Genomic DNA, 15,209 nt, shown 5'->3' on the forward strand with positions numbered 1-15,209 from the left:
AACAATAATAATGTAAGGGAACAATAATAAAAATAGTGGGCTTCTATGGGGCACAATAATAATAATATGCGGACTACATGGAAACGAAAATATAATAAGGGGGTTGTACTAATAACAATAAGGGGTTACACTAGTAGTATAGGGACCTAACATGCTCCTCTCCTTCAAAAAGTGTTGTCCTCAACGCTTGAGTAGTTCTTGATGCTTCTGTAAAAAAAATTGTCCTCCCATGCAGAATATTCAGTGGGTAAGTTCTTCCACTTGATGCGATACTCTAAAATTGATCGATTTCGTAGCTGTCGGGTTCTTGTTTCTGTGACTGCTCCAGGCTCAAATATTATTTTTCCTTCCTCTTCAAGTTATGGCAATATTGTTTGAACTGGGATCTTCTACAACTTTTGAATGAGTGGCCACACTTCTTCGTCCTTCTTCCATTCATCCCTTGCTTCATTTATCCAATCTGGTTGGATAATAGAAATAGAACAAAGCAATGCTTCCACATCCTCATCCTTTCTTGAGAGTGCAGCTACAACAACATTTTTCTTCCTTTTTTTGTAGATGATTTCAAAGTCATAACCCAACATATTTGTGACCCATTTTTTTCTGTTCTTCTAAAGATAATCTTTGTTCTAAAATGTATTTAAGACTATCATGATCCATTTTTACCTTGAAGTGTCTTCCCATTAGGAAAAGTCGTCATTTCTTAAGTGCATGTAGTATTTCCAACATTTCCTTCTCATAAATAGCTTTCTTGAGATGTAGCCATAAAATACCCAATCGCCTACATCAAAAAAATTTCCACTGCGATGTTGATCTGTCTGTTGTTTCATTCAATTCTGCACAGAAGTGCCATTGTCCTTTAAAAGTTTGAGAACTTGTTCTTGATGTTTGATGTGATCTTTCACTGCTTGAATCTTTTTCTTCTTGATATGTCCTTCTATCTTGAGAGTTTGAGGAGTGGTAATTTCTTCCAATGCATTACAAGATATGGTCGGATTCATTTCTTGATGATTGATGTGATCTTTCACTTCTTGAATATTTTTATTCTTGATATGTCCTTCTATCTTGATAGTTTGAGGAGTGGTAATTCCGGCCAATGCCTTACAAGATATGGTCGGATTCATTTCTTCTTTCTCAATGTGATATTTCACTTCTTGAACCTTTTTCTTCTTGATATGCCCTTCTATCTTGAGAGTTTGAGGAGTGGTAATTCTTGCCAATGATTTACAATATGTGGTTGGATTCAATTCTTTTTTCTCTGGGGTTGGTTCCTGATGCATATCCTATTCTTTTGATGTTTCTTGATCCTTTTCTTCCTCCTCTTCACAATCAATGTAAAATAATTTCTTCTCAGCACACTTATGACCTTTAATATATTTGGTATCACAATTGTAACAAAGTCCTTTTACTCTTTTTTCTTCCAATTGTTTTGGTGTCAACCTTGTAGGTTGTGGAAGGCTAGGAGAAACAAAACTTTCATAATTATAGTCGTAAGTGGTGGGATTCCTTGTTTCCATAATTTCGCTTTCAATTTTTCTTGCCAACCTGAATGCCTTCTCCAATGAATCAGGTTCCCAAAGACGAACCTCATGTTGAATGTTATCCTTTAAAGTCCCTATGAAGACATCAATCCTTTGCTTCTCTGGAATATCATTTACCCTTATATTCAATTTTTGAAAGTCCTCAATGTGCTTTGCCATTGAAACTTTATTTGAGATTTATCAATTGGCTAAAGAAGGTGTTTCTCTTTGTATCCTCATAATGTGCTATCATTTCCTCCGTGAAAATTGACCACGTAACAAGTGGTTTACGAGAACAAAGCCCTTTATACCATAAAAATTGATCTGGTTCTAAATATGAAGATGAAATACGTACCTTTTGTAATAGTTTCACCTCATGTAGATCAAAATATTGCTCCATGTGTAGTATCTAATTTACCGGATCCTTGCCATCAAACTTCCTCATATCGCATTTTCTTGATTTTAGGAGCTCGATCTTGAAACAACTGTAACTCTGTAATTTCAAGTCTTCCAGTTCTGAAATCATGACCTGTAGTGGCCCTCTGTGTCCTCTTTCCAATGCCACCAGTCTGATCGAATTTGGATTCTCCAAGAAAGGGTTATGAACAATCTACCAAGATGACCTGATTATATACCTTTTCAAAAGAGCTAACTTGTATAAATCACCACGTGTCACTATTTTGACCTCCAGATCTGAAAAATATACACAGAAAACTACAGTCTGTGCTCTTTCTATAACTTCTTACAAAATTTCAATCTGATGCTTAGAGACACAGTTATGACGATTTTCCCCAGGTCATCTATTTGGGATGTAATTTGGGAGCCTGCAGAAACCTTAGATGTCTTGGACTATATCTCCGAAAATATAGCGAAACAAGATCTGACATTCGGTCCCGAGCTTCCCCACGATTTCCACGCAAATGGGTTTTAATTTCAGAGCCTGAGCCTTCTTAAAAAACAAATTATAGTGAAAATACCACGATGACCTGTTTGAGATGAAATTCTGGAGCTTGCAAAAACCCTAACTGCCTTCGACCATATCGCCGAAAATATAGCAAGACAAGATCTGAAATTCGGACCCGAGGTTCAGACCGATTTCTTCTCAAATGGGTTTTTGTTTTAACTTCTGAAACTTCGTAGCGAAAAAGTTATAGTGAAAATTCCATGATGGCCTATTTGGAGCAACAAAACCCTAGAATCCAAAGCTCTGATACCAAATGTTATGAAACCAGCTCACAAAAAGATAGAAAAGATAGATAAATGCCTTAGAAATAAGCCTCTTCGAGGGGGAAACCTCCTTTACATTACACAAATGAACAATTCTTGGATGATACAAATGACAAGACCTCCTTTCTATATATGGGAGTCTAAGGGGTCATAATATAATCAGAGCCGACATAACAATAATAATGTAAGGGCACAATAATAAAAATAGTGGGCTTCTATGGGGCACAATAATAATAATATGGGGACTACATGGGCACAACAATATAATAAGGGGGTTGTACTAATAACAATAAGGGGTTACACTAGTAGTATAGGGACCTAACAGACATGATGAAAACCCTAAATCACAATCCTTAAGCAGTGAAAAGGAGAATATACTTTACATTAGTTTGACAACATTAATGAAACCCCAACAAAAAACAATGGAATTTGGTGGATGCTGTAAGGGAAATATAGAAAATCCTTGAAAAGGGAAATTCAAACATGGAAGAAACCCTTACTCAATTGGGTGTTCAAGTAACTCCACGAATGGTAAAGGAAATATTATATACAATGAGTTCCCTTAGTTTGACTTTGAGATTTTCCAATGGGAAAAAGCACAACCAGGTTTCGACATAGCACTTCAACTTGTGACAAGCTTGTCAATGTTCTAGGGACTTTGAAACACTCCACAGGATCTTGTTACCATATGTTGCAGTAATTCTAATGAAACATTATCATTTTCTATTGTAAGTAATGATGATCCCAATTTGCTGAATGAAGTCATGGAAATGGTTGAGAGGCTGGAGATTTCTTCCAGGAGACACGCTTATGAAACACTTGTTGCTTCTCTTTGCAAAGAGAACCATGTCAATGCAACCTTAGTCGTATTGGAAAAGATGGCGAGTGTTGATTGTGCTCCCTAAATGTTCACATTTCGTCCACTAATATTGTTTTCTTTCACAAATACTAGATGGATAAGCTCCAGTGGGTTTTTGAGATGATGATGATGCACGATTTTCCTCTATAATTTAGAACCATGTCATGACACTGGCATGGAGACCTATAGGGCAGACTAACCCACATGGAAATTCACTGTCATGCATAGGTTGAAGCACAAGTTGAAGTCTCACATATGTCACACTGTATGGTGTATCTTTTGTTGTGAAAGGAAAAAATCTGGTTAAGAAAATTTTTCCTTTTAGAGAAAGAATATTTTTTCCCTCCTAGGATGTGTCATTATAGAGATCATTGTAGGGCTGGAGGGGAGCTTGGATATGGTGACTGTGGCAATGGGAGATCAAGGTTTTCCTATCAAATAGCGAAGGCCATGTGGGCATGGATATACCTCTATAAGGAAGTCCCCGGTTGGCTAGATTCAGGTGGTTGGATTTTATCACCACTGATTTAGGTTTGATTCTTAGGGTTTTGTATATCCTTTTATCTCAAAAGCTATGCATTGGATTTGGTCAATGATGATAACTAGAACAGGGGATGGAATTGCAAGACCTGCTAGCATGAAATGAAGATTATACAGAAATATAATGCATACATGCAAAATAAAAAAGTAGATAATGTAAAAACATTTACTTTTTTTAATAGTCGATAGTATAATTAATACGATACAACTGTACATGAACCCCATCCTAACTATAATGATAACTGGATCAAGTGAACCAATTATCATAGTCAAGCCCTATGCAATATGGTTAATGTTCGTAAATCCAACTATCCATTTTAAAAGTCCAGACATCCTGCAAAGGCTCCAACCATTTCATTCCAATTCTTCCAGCATTATTGTAGTTCCTCTTTAAATTGACACCAGATTTTAAATATCATACTATTGAATCAATTAACTCTTCAAGAAAGATTGATCTTGCTCTCCCTGAGAAGCTAGAGACTCTCCTAAAGCTATATAGATTACTAGAATCTGACCAATATTTTATGGTATCTTTTCTAATGCTTTCAAACAACAAATTAACATCTTTATTACTAGCCACATAATTTTCAGGAGATAATATTTCATCTATAATGGTGTCAGAAGCATCATATGCCTTGACCCTCGATGGTGAAGGAGGGGCATTATAACATTTACACTTTGATTTATCTTGGCATGTCCTATTCAATGTTCTATGAATGATAACTTCCCACTTGGATACGGGGCTATTATCCTTAGGACCAAAAATATTACCAACATTCAAAGGGAACCATCTCTTGGAAACTACATAGACAAAAAATGCCATGAATGGGAACTAGAAAACCTTAGGGTTTCTATGGGATTATTACAATTAGAAGGCATTTACAAGACATATAACTAAGGCTTGTTATGGAAATTTAGAAGTAGAAGAGAGATCTAGTCCAACAAAAATATATGTCATCTTTGAGAAAATTTCATAACTATACAAATTTAAAAACCTACATAATTCAGTTTTCTACGTTTCCACTCCATGTGAAATAACGAAAAATAGCCTTCCATTAAATTGAAATGATGAATACAAATTTCAGTGGGGTAGAAAATTGAAATTCTAGAAAAGAGGCTAATGTTTTCCCCATTTGTAATCAATTTTCTCATTCAATATAGGCTCTTTTCTTTTTGTTCAAATGGTAACAAACCTGAACTCAAATGAAGAATAGCTAGAGAATAATCAATGACATGATTCAAATCAGGCAAGTTCAATCAAGAAATTACCTAAAGACATACATATATGCTTTATCTTATTTACCAAGCCAATGCTCAATATCCAAATCATTGAGTGACACATTTTCACCAACATTCCATGTGCCTACTAATATTCTTCCAAAAACAAAAGAAGAAATAGTATGAAAAGTGATTTGTGGCTCCACACCCTAAATCGATAAAGAACGGAAAGGATCAAATATGACATTGACCAACTTTATTTCTTTGGTGTTTATGTATTATGCTCACATTGTCTCTGATTTCCCTCTTCTTAGTCTACTCAAGAATCGTTCTAATGGAGTCCCTAAAAATCAAAAGAAACACAAACAAAAAGGTGTGAGAGATTTAATAATCACTTGCACAACCATAGATGCGATCAAGTCTGTTATTGGATTCACCACACTATTTGATCCAAACCAACAACATCGAATTGTCAAATGCCAAAAAAACCACACCAGAAACTGCACCATTTCCCAAAAATTGCAAGCCATAAAATAAGTAGAAATAGACCTCACAATTTGAAAGTCAGACAATAAGTAGAAATAGATCCCACAAACTGCAAGCCTTCGAACGAGTTCAAGGATAGCTTGTAAACTTTCACTATTATGTTTATTTGAAGAAAATTGTAAGTATCAACTTTTGGACTTTTCTTAGCATGGAAAATTTCACTTAAAGGTATTCAAATTCGTGGTATAGCTCAGATAAATTGCCTGCTGCTAATTACATGGCAAACTGAAGACAATTCTGAATTGAATCAAATGATGACAGGGAAACAACACTCGCTATAGGGACCATTTCAGGGGAATCACCACATTGAGCCAACTCACAATAAATGAACGTATTCATGTCCTCACAATCACATGGGTGTTCTAGCTGATTTCCAATAGTTACATGGCGTGAAAGGCTCGCTTATAAGTTTGGATGGTGTTTGGTGTGTGACTGATAAGACCCATGAAACCCTAATCTGATATATTTTCTCCATACCACTATCTTCTAATTTCACTCTTATTTTACCATTTGAATCGACATCATTTAACAAAGTATAAACTTTTCACAATTCCATTTCTGAAATCCATGGCGCCATGGCGGTTTGTAGCAGGACCTCTGAGATCCAAGTAAGACACATGGAGTGTGTATTGTAGGACAACAATTAGGTGTTCTCCCTCTCTTTGGCCTCCCATGGTTGGACCATATTGTATGGGTCCACCATTTTCTCCTGCTCCTGCTACTGCTCCCTCTGTTGACATCTCTGCTACATGATTGACATATAAAATACATCAGCCTCATCTATATATAAAATATGTTTTGAACTAGGGTCGTGTCTTAATACAAACAACCAACCCCTATCCAACACATCTGGGTAAAAAAACACTTGGTTATAGTGTTTGGGAAAACATAAGTCTCCCTAGCTTCATGCCACATCTTCTTAGAGTTGATAGATATCAACCCACTATCATGATCTTCCTTTACAGTATTTCGATCAAAGGTGTCCCAACACTTGCACCTAAAAATAACACATTTGAATTAAGAGAAGTTCACTTGAATGATCTTTGTATCTTTCCAATGTAACCTAATGTCCCTTACATTAGCTTTTGATCACGGTGGCTAGCATGACTAGATTGGTTGAACTCGAATTCCACTCCATAGTCATGTGTCATGCATCCTTATTGACATCCTCCGTACGAAAATGATGTCCATATGCCCACATAGATGGGAACAAATGCACCTATAAAAATTGGAAAAAAAATAGTGTCATGTGTCTAATAACCTGAACATAATTAAAAATATAAAATATATATAGATGTTACAATTCAAATGTGTGGTATGAAGTTAAAACTGTACAAAAATAGATTATAATTACCAAGTTGTTGCACCTAATCCCTATTTTTAGCACATCCTCTTCAACACGCGGGTAATGACCAGATGCACCGTATTTCTCTATATTTCTCTCTGACTTGATTAACAACCCAATTGTTAGGGCATGTTATTGGTATATTTTCTTTTAAATGACTAGGATAAGGCACACTTATACCATTCAACCGTTTGAATTCTTTCCTGTCACTATCCCATTTCCTCCTCTTCTCTTCGTACAATGTGACCCATGGTTGTGTCACTTCCATATTGTAAAGAATGAATTTGTTGATGGCTTCAATTTCTGAATTCGCTAATGAAATCAAATCAACACATATATATATATCTATATATATATATATATATATATATATATATATATATATATATATATATATATATATATATATATATATATAGATAGAGAGAGAGAGAGAGAGAGAGAGAGAGAGAGAGAGAGTACATATGAGATCAAAATATGCATTAATATGAAGTTCAGTGTGAATAGTCACTATGTAGTAATTTGAAAAATGATAAGCCTACATTTACTCTTTATCATGCGCCTCTTTCCATTCGTTTCGAGAAGATCCCCTTATCTTTTGTCTTCATCCCTTTTGTTGTCCCAAATCACTGCACCATGGTCTTATCGATCTGCTTGGTGTACTCACTAGCATAATACAAAGACATACAATATATACCCCTCTGCCATAAATCCCTTGGGTTTTTTCCTTTATCGAAAAAAACCTTTAAATTTATTCATTTACCTTTCTAAGAAGAACATCCAATGACAAGAAGCGACCCCAACTAATTCAACCTCATCTACTAGGTGAATTAGAAGATGAATATGAAAGTCCAAGAAAATCGTTGACAATTCCTTCTCAAACATACAAACAATCTCAGCTATCTCTTGACACCACAGTGGAATTCTAGTCATATGAATCTCCTTTGATGTGCTCCAACATAAAAATCATGGGGAAAGTCATGTTTCACACAACCACACATGAGCAAAGGATAATGACACTACATAGTAAATAGTACATTATACAAAAAATAATTAGAAATATCCCATTACATAAAAATAAAAATAAAAATAATAAAATCATGTTTTTGACATACGTACTCTTAGAAGGTTCAAATGGTCATGCGGTTTCAACCTCGACAAATGATCTTCCAGAGTGAAGCATCATCACAATGAAGACCCATATAAATAAGGAACCCTCACACTCATTATAATTCCCTTTTCCAAAGAAAGATCATTTTTATTTAAAATCCATTTGACATCATCTTCTTTGAAAGACTAAGAGGGACCAACCTCTCCTGTAGTTTCTTGTCTTGGCCAATGTTTCTTTTTAGTTTTTTAAGAAATAAATCTCTTCTAAAAACCAATGTGTCACATTATTTCGATGATATGTGCCTCCATAAAGAAGATTAAACAATTTTAAATATATGCATGGGATCTAGTAAGTGGGAAATCTTAAGATGCTCCCAATATGGGAGCTCATAAAAGAAAAATTTCCTTTTCATCCCAATGGGAATTTCTCAACATAGGTGTTGAAGAATTATAGATCATTGAACATAGGCTCCCCATTTCTCCTTCTCCTTCTCTCTCTCACATGCTCTAAGCCATATAGTTGTTGTCATTATTGTAGGCCTTTGGATTCTCTCTGGTTTACCATTAAAAGTGGATGATGCTCTTCTTCAAGGGTGTTATTCTGGGAGGAATACCTTGGAACAATCATACACCGGCTTTCGTAGTGGTTAGACAACCTAGCCTTCAGAGAAGGTCTACAAAATTTACATCCATGATACCCTTTTATTACAAGACCTGTGAAATTATTGTATACAGGCCAACATGGTAGCAACCATGCAGATCTGAACAACTGCAGAAAAATAACTAATATGAGAAACAATATTGTTACTAAACAAATCAATAAGAATGTAAATTATGAGAGAAAACTCCTAAGCGTGGATAATCATGCATGGTGAAAGCAAATATGCCATGCAACATAAAAATCCTCTTTGTTGTGATGGGTCATGATACATAGTACACATGTATCCCTTCCCATAATTCCTTTAATTCATATAGTAATGGTTTTAAGTAGTGTTACATGGGATTTATGTCCACAGATATAAATATCTCCCCTAGGTTTGGTGGCTAACCTAGAACAACAGAATGACAAAGAACCAAATTTTTTCCTTAAAGTAAGTAGATGTGGGGAAGAAACCTACTTGAAATTTGTGGTATGTTTCACTCCTTCTTTGGCTTGAATGCTCCAATCCAAGCTTTAGCTGCCAAAATTAGAACCTGGACAACTAGACAACACAAGCCAAGAAACCACGAGACCTATGTAGCATCATCTATATACTTTATTCAACAGATCAACATGGTATTGAAATATATGAAATAACGACATCACATGTAGGAAAACATAATAACTCTTTGTATTGATATAAATTGAGTGAGTTACAACCATAAATAGGTGTCGATCTTGTAGAAGAGCCCCTCCAAGGTGTTGACTTGTCCTTCATTTGTCACAAAGTGTACCTCCAATCACCCAAAATGCATGAAAATATAACTCTCACAACAACATCATACAGGTAGAATCATTCTCCAAACGCCAACCCCTTGCATATGGAAGGCTGTAAATATATAGAGTGAGGTAAGATGTGAGTTCTTATGCTTTTAACAATCTTGGGATTGATATCCACTCTTGATGGGAGGATGAAATCTAAGGATAAGGGATGGAAGCTCCAAAGTAGAATAGGATAGGATTCAAAATTTTATCTGAGGTAAATGGTTACAATAGATCCTAGAAGATTCTGGAAATCAAAGTGGGTAAGGTAATGGATTTCCCTAGTAAATAGTTAGTTGGTTGTTTTGGATTCAAAACCATCTCAGAAATGTCTCTGTGATCCTGATTATGTTCTACTTGGAAACCCATTTTAGGGTGTTTTCTAGTCTTCCATGTTTTGATGAGAGAGTGGTTGGCCTTTATTTTTCAGATGGATGAAGTTTTTCTACACATTTTGAACAAAACCAGAGTTAGAAAAAGGAAATTACTTTTCTGAAAGAATGGATTGTTGATTTTGACCCAAGAAGGGAACCGATGGACATCCCTACTTTTTGGGCACTTTTGTTGGGCTTGCCTCTGTAATTTTGGAGTTTGGACTTCTTCATGTCCATAGGGAACAAGCTGGGCTTTTATGTAGGAATGGAGGGAGGTTGGAAAACTAAGGAGGACGATAGAATGACATGGGTTCAGGAAGATGTATGCCTTAAAGGTGATATGGTGGCTTAAGTCGAAATCACCATGAATGGAAATACATGGGTGTAGAAAATTGTATTGGAAGCTTTCATTCATGTTTCATCATTTTCATGATGCAGAGTGTCAAAATTTCTGAATCTACACATCAGAAATCCTACTGCAATCACTGGTTTATCATCTCCTACTTGTTTTTACATTCATAAAGTTATTTAATTATTTAAACACTGATGAGAAACACTATTGTAGACTACACTGACATACAGATCATAAAGTGAAATAGATATGAGACAAACACACAAGGAACACCATTCTTTTTGGACAAACCTCCCCGGAAAAACCCAATGTGGGAAAACCGATGCAACAACTCTGAGGTTTTCTATTATTAAGTAGTAGCTCTGAATACAACTCTGGATGCCCTCTCAGAAATCCAGTTACAAAGATAAAATATACTAGCAGAAACCTAAGGGATATTACCTCACTTTATCTAGAAAAATCCCTCTGATCCAGCAACTGAACTGACTATCCCTGGCTACAATTGCATTTCCCCTTCACAGTAGCTACGTGGACCTGCATAGAGCACTCTGAGACTCTGTGTTAGCTCTACATTGGCCTCACTGCCTCCTGCAGATCTAATGTCAGCCTTCTCGGCTAATCCTGCTGCTCCCTGGTTGATTTCAGACTTCTGTAGGAGGTCATTGATCCTCTACGATGGCACTACATCAAACACTGCATGGGACCTCCTGGACCAATATTAGTCCTCCTTGGTCTGCATTGCCTCCTCTGGTGTGTCTCTGCCTCCCTCTACTAAGTATTCAGGATTTTGGAGAAGAACCTCCACCCCAACTATCCTTGCCCCTCTGCTGCAACTCAGATCATCTGTTCAACTTTCTCAGCAAACCTAACCCCAGAAAAATCGAACTGACTGATCAATATGGTGTCCCTCCAACTGACCCTCAAGCCTCCTCTTATACTTTTCCTATTAATGAATCAACGATCAAGATTAAGTCCCTAATCAAGGAATAAGATTAAAATAGACTTGATCCTCGTCTCTTAGAAGCTTCTCACCCATATTTTTATTAATACCCATTAATATTTTTGTTTTCCTAAGTTTAGACTTAGGAACCCCATTAAAAATATGAACTATTTTAAAAACTCACAATCCGGGTGGAATTTCTCCAAACGATTTCTAGGTCTTGGAGATATTATGTATTCTATGCCCTCCACAAAATTTCAAACATAGAGCACATCCGATGCTACCCCAAAATAAACACTCCCTCTTAGCGAGGAATGTACTCTAGCAATACTTCCAATAGAAGCATCACACTGATCCACGACATCGGTCCTCTGTATTGCTAATGCTTGGCCTGCTTCCCTTCATCCACTGCACTCCTGCATCCTATATTGTTGCCCATGACACTCTCACTACCACTGCCGCATATGTACTGCAACTCCCTCTCAAAAAATGCTACATCATGTTGCCCGTAGCACTGCCAATGCTAACTGCTGCAATGGAACTTAGTTGCTTAGAAGTAAGAAACTCAAAAATCCACCCAAAAGCTGACATATTAGTCAGTCTGGATACCTCATGATGCTGAAGCTACCTTTGTTTCTAATCTGTGCTGACCCTCTGTTGCTTACTACGTTGCTGCAATCTGTTATGTGCTTCCCACACTGTTGTAACCTCCATTGTGTGTTAGGCCCCTATACTACTAGTGTAACCCCTTATTGTTATTAGTATAACCCACTTATTATATTGATGTAACCATGTAGTGCCCATATTGTTACTATTGTGCCCCATAGAAGCCCAATATTGTTATTATTGTGCCCTTACATTATTATTGTTATGTCGGCTCTGATTATGTTATGACCCCTTAGACTCCTATATATAGAAAGGAGGTATTTTCATTTGTATCATCCAAGAATTGTTCATTTATGTAATGTAAAGGAGGTTTCCCCCTCAAAGAGGCTGAATTCTAAGGCATGGATCTCTCTTTTCTATCTTTTTGTGAGCTGGTTTCATAACATTTGGTATCAGAGCTTTGGATTCTAGGGTTTCGCTGCTCCAAACAGGTCATCGTGGATTTTTCGCTATAACTTTTTTTCTGGGACGTTTCAGAAGTCACAAAAAAAACCCATTTGAGAAGAAATTGCTCTGAACGTTGGGTCCGAATTTCAGAGCTTTTCGCGTGATATTTGCGGAGATATGATCTGAGGAAGTTGGTATTTTTGCAGACTCCTGAATTACATTCAAAACAGGTGACCTGGGGAAAATCGTCATAACTTTCTCTCTGGGGATCGGATTGAAATTTCATAAGAAGGTACAGAAAGAGACCAGATTGTAGTTTCTGGTATGCATTTTGCAGATCCAAAGGTTGAAACAGTGACTCGTGGCACGTCGTACAAGTTCGCTCTACTGAACTAGTCTATAATTAGGTCATCTTGGGAGAGTGTGCATAACTCTTTGTTGGAGAATCCAATTTGGATCAGACTGGTGGAATTAGAAAGAGGACACAGAGGGCTACTACAGGTCACAATTTCAGAACTTAAAGATTTGAAAGCACAAAGTTACAATCGTTTCAAGGTCGAGCTCCTAAAATCAAGAAAAAGCAAGATGAGGAAGTATGATGGCAAGGATCCGGTAAATTGGATACTTCAGATGGAGCAATATTTTGATCTAAATGGTGTACAACTGTTACAAAAGGTATGTATTGCATCTTCATATTTAGAACCAGATCAATTTTTATGGTACAAAGGGCTTTGTTCTCGTAAACAACTTGTTACGTGGTCAATTTTCACGGAGGAAATGATAGCACATTATGAGGATACAAAGAGCAACACCTTCTTTAGAGCAACACCACAACAATTGGAAAGAGTAAAAGGGCTTTGTGACATAGTGGAAAGAAAAATTATGGAAACCAGGAAGTGTACCCCTCACAACTATAAAGATGGAAGTGTTGTTTCTCCTAGCCTTCCACAACCTACAAGGGTTACACCACAACAATTGGAAGAAAAAAGAGAAAAAGGGCTTTGTTACAATTGTGATAGCAAATGCACTAAAGATCATAAGTGTGCTAAGAATAAATTATTTTACATAGAATATGAAGAGGAGGAAGAAAAGGATCACGAAACAACAAAAGAAGAAGATATATGCCAGGATCCCACCCCAGAGAAAGAAGAAATGAATCAGACGATATCTTGTAAAGCATTGGCAAGAATTACCACTCCTCAAACTCTCAAGATAGGACATATCAAGAAGAAAAAGGTGCAAGAAGTGAAAGATCACATCGAGAAAGAAGAAATGAATCCAACCATATCTTGTAATTCATTGTTTGAAATTACCACTCCTCAAACTATCAAGATAGAAGGACATATAAAGAAGAAAAATGTTCAAGAAGTGAAAGATCACATCGAGCATCAAGAAATGAATCCGACCATATCTTGTAAAGGATTGGAAGAAATTACCACTCCTCAAACTCTAGAGATAGAAGGACATATCAAGAAGAAAAAGGTTCAAGCAGTGAAGGATCACATCGAGCATCAACAACAAGTTCTCCAACTTTTAAAGGATAACGCCACTTCGGTGCAAAATCAAACGAAACAACAGATAGATCAACATCGTAGTGAAAAATGTGTTGATGTAGGTGATTGGGTATTTTTACTGCTACATCTCAAGAAAGCTATTTATGAGAAAGAAATGTTGGAAATACTACATGCACTTAAAAAATGGCGACCTTACCGAATGGGAAGACTCTTCAAGGATGAGGATGTGGAAGCATTGTTTTGTGCTATTTATATTATCCAACCTGATTGGATAAACGAAGCAAGGGATGAATGGAAGAAGGACGAAGAAGTATGGCCACTTATTCAAAAGTTGCAAAAGATCCCAATTCAAACAATATTTCCAGAAATTGAAGAGGAAAGAAAAATCGTATTGGAACCAGGAGCAATCACAGAAACAAGAACCCGACAGCTACGAAATCGATCAATTTCAAAGTATCTCATCAAGTGGAAGAACTTACCCGCTGAATATTCCACATGGGAGGACAAGAATTTTATACAGAAGCATCAAGAACTACTCAAGCGTTGAGGACAACGCTTTTTGAAGGAGAGGGGCATGTTAGGCCCCTATACTACTAGTGTAACCCCTTATTGTTATTACTATAACCCACTTATTATATTGATGTACCCATGTAGTGCCCATATTGTTACTATTGTGCCCCATAGAAGCCCAATATTGTTATTATTGTGCCCTTACATTATTATTGTTATGTCGGCTTTGATTATGTTATGACCCCTTAGACTCCTATATATAGAAAGGAGGTCTTTTCATTTGTATCATCCAAGAATTGTTCATTTATGTAATGTAAAGGAGGTTGCCCCCTCGAAGAGGCTGAATTCTAAGGCGTGGATCTCTCTTTTCTATCTTTTTGTGAGCTGGTTTCATAACATTGTGCTACTTCAGACTGTGGCACTCTAGCTCTACCACTATTTCTCCATCATCCCTCGCACCAACTAGATCCTTTCAATCTGCTACTGTCATTAAGGGCTCCTGTATCTGTATGTGATCTAAGAGTTTAGGCACCTCAAGGATCCTTCCCCTTGTTTAGTCCTCTCGAATACAGCGCTATGTCGCCCCACCTCTTCTCCATAGGTGCATGAGCACTCATGGCACAATCCTCGTCGTCATCT

The sequence above is a fragment of the Pinus tabuliformis genome, chromosome 3_1, assembly GCF_031772625.1.
Source record: "Pinus tabuliformis cultivar Carrire ecotype Pingquan chromosome 3_1, CPIR1, whole genome shotgun sequence".
NCBI lineage: Eukaryota > Viridiplantae > Streptophyta > Pinopsida > Pinales > Pinaceae > Pinus > Pinus tabuliformis.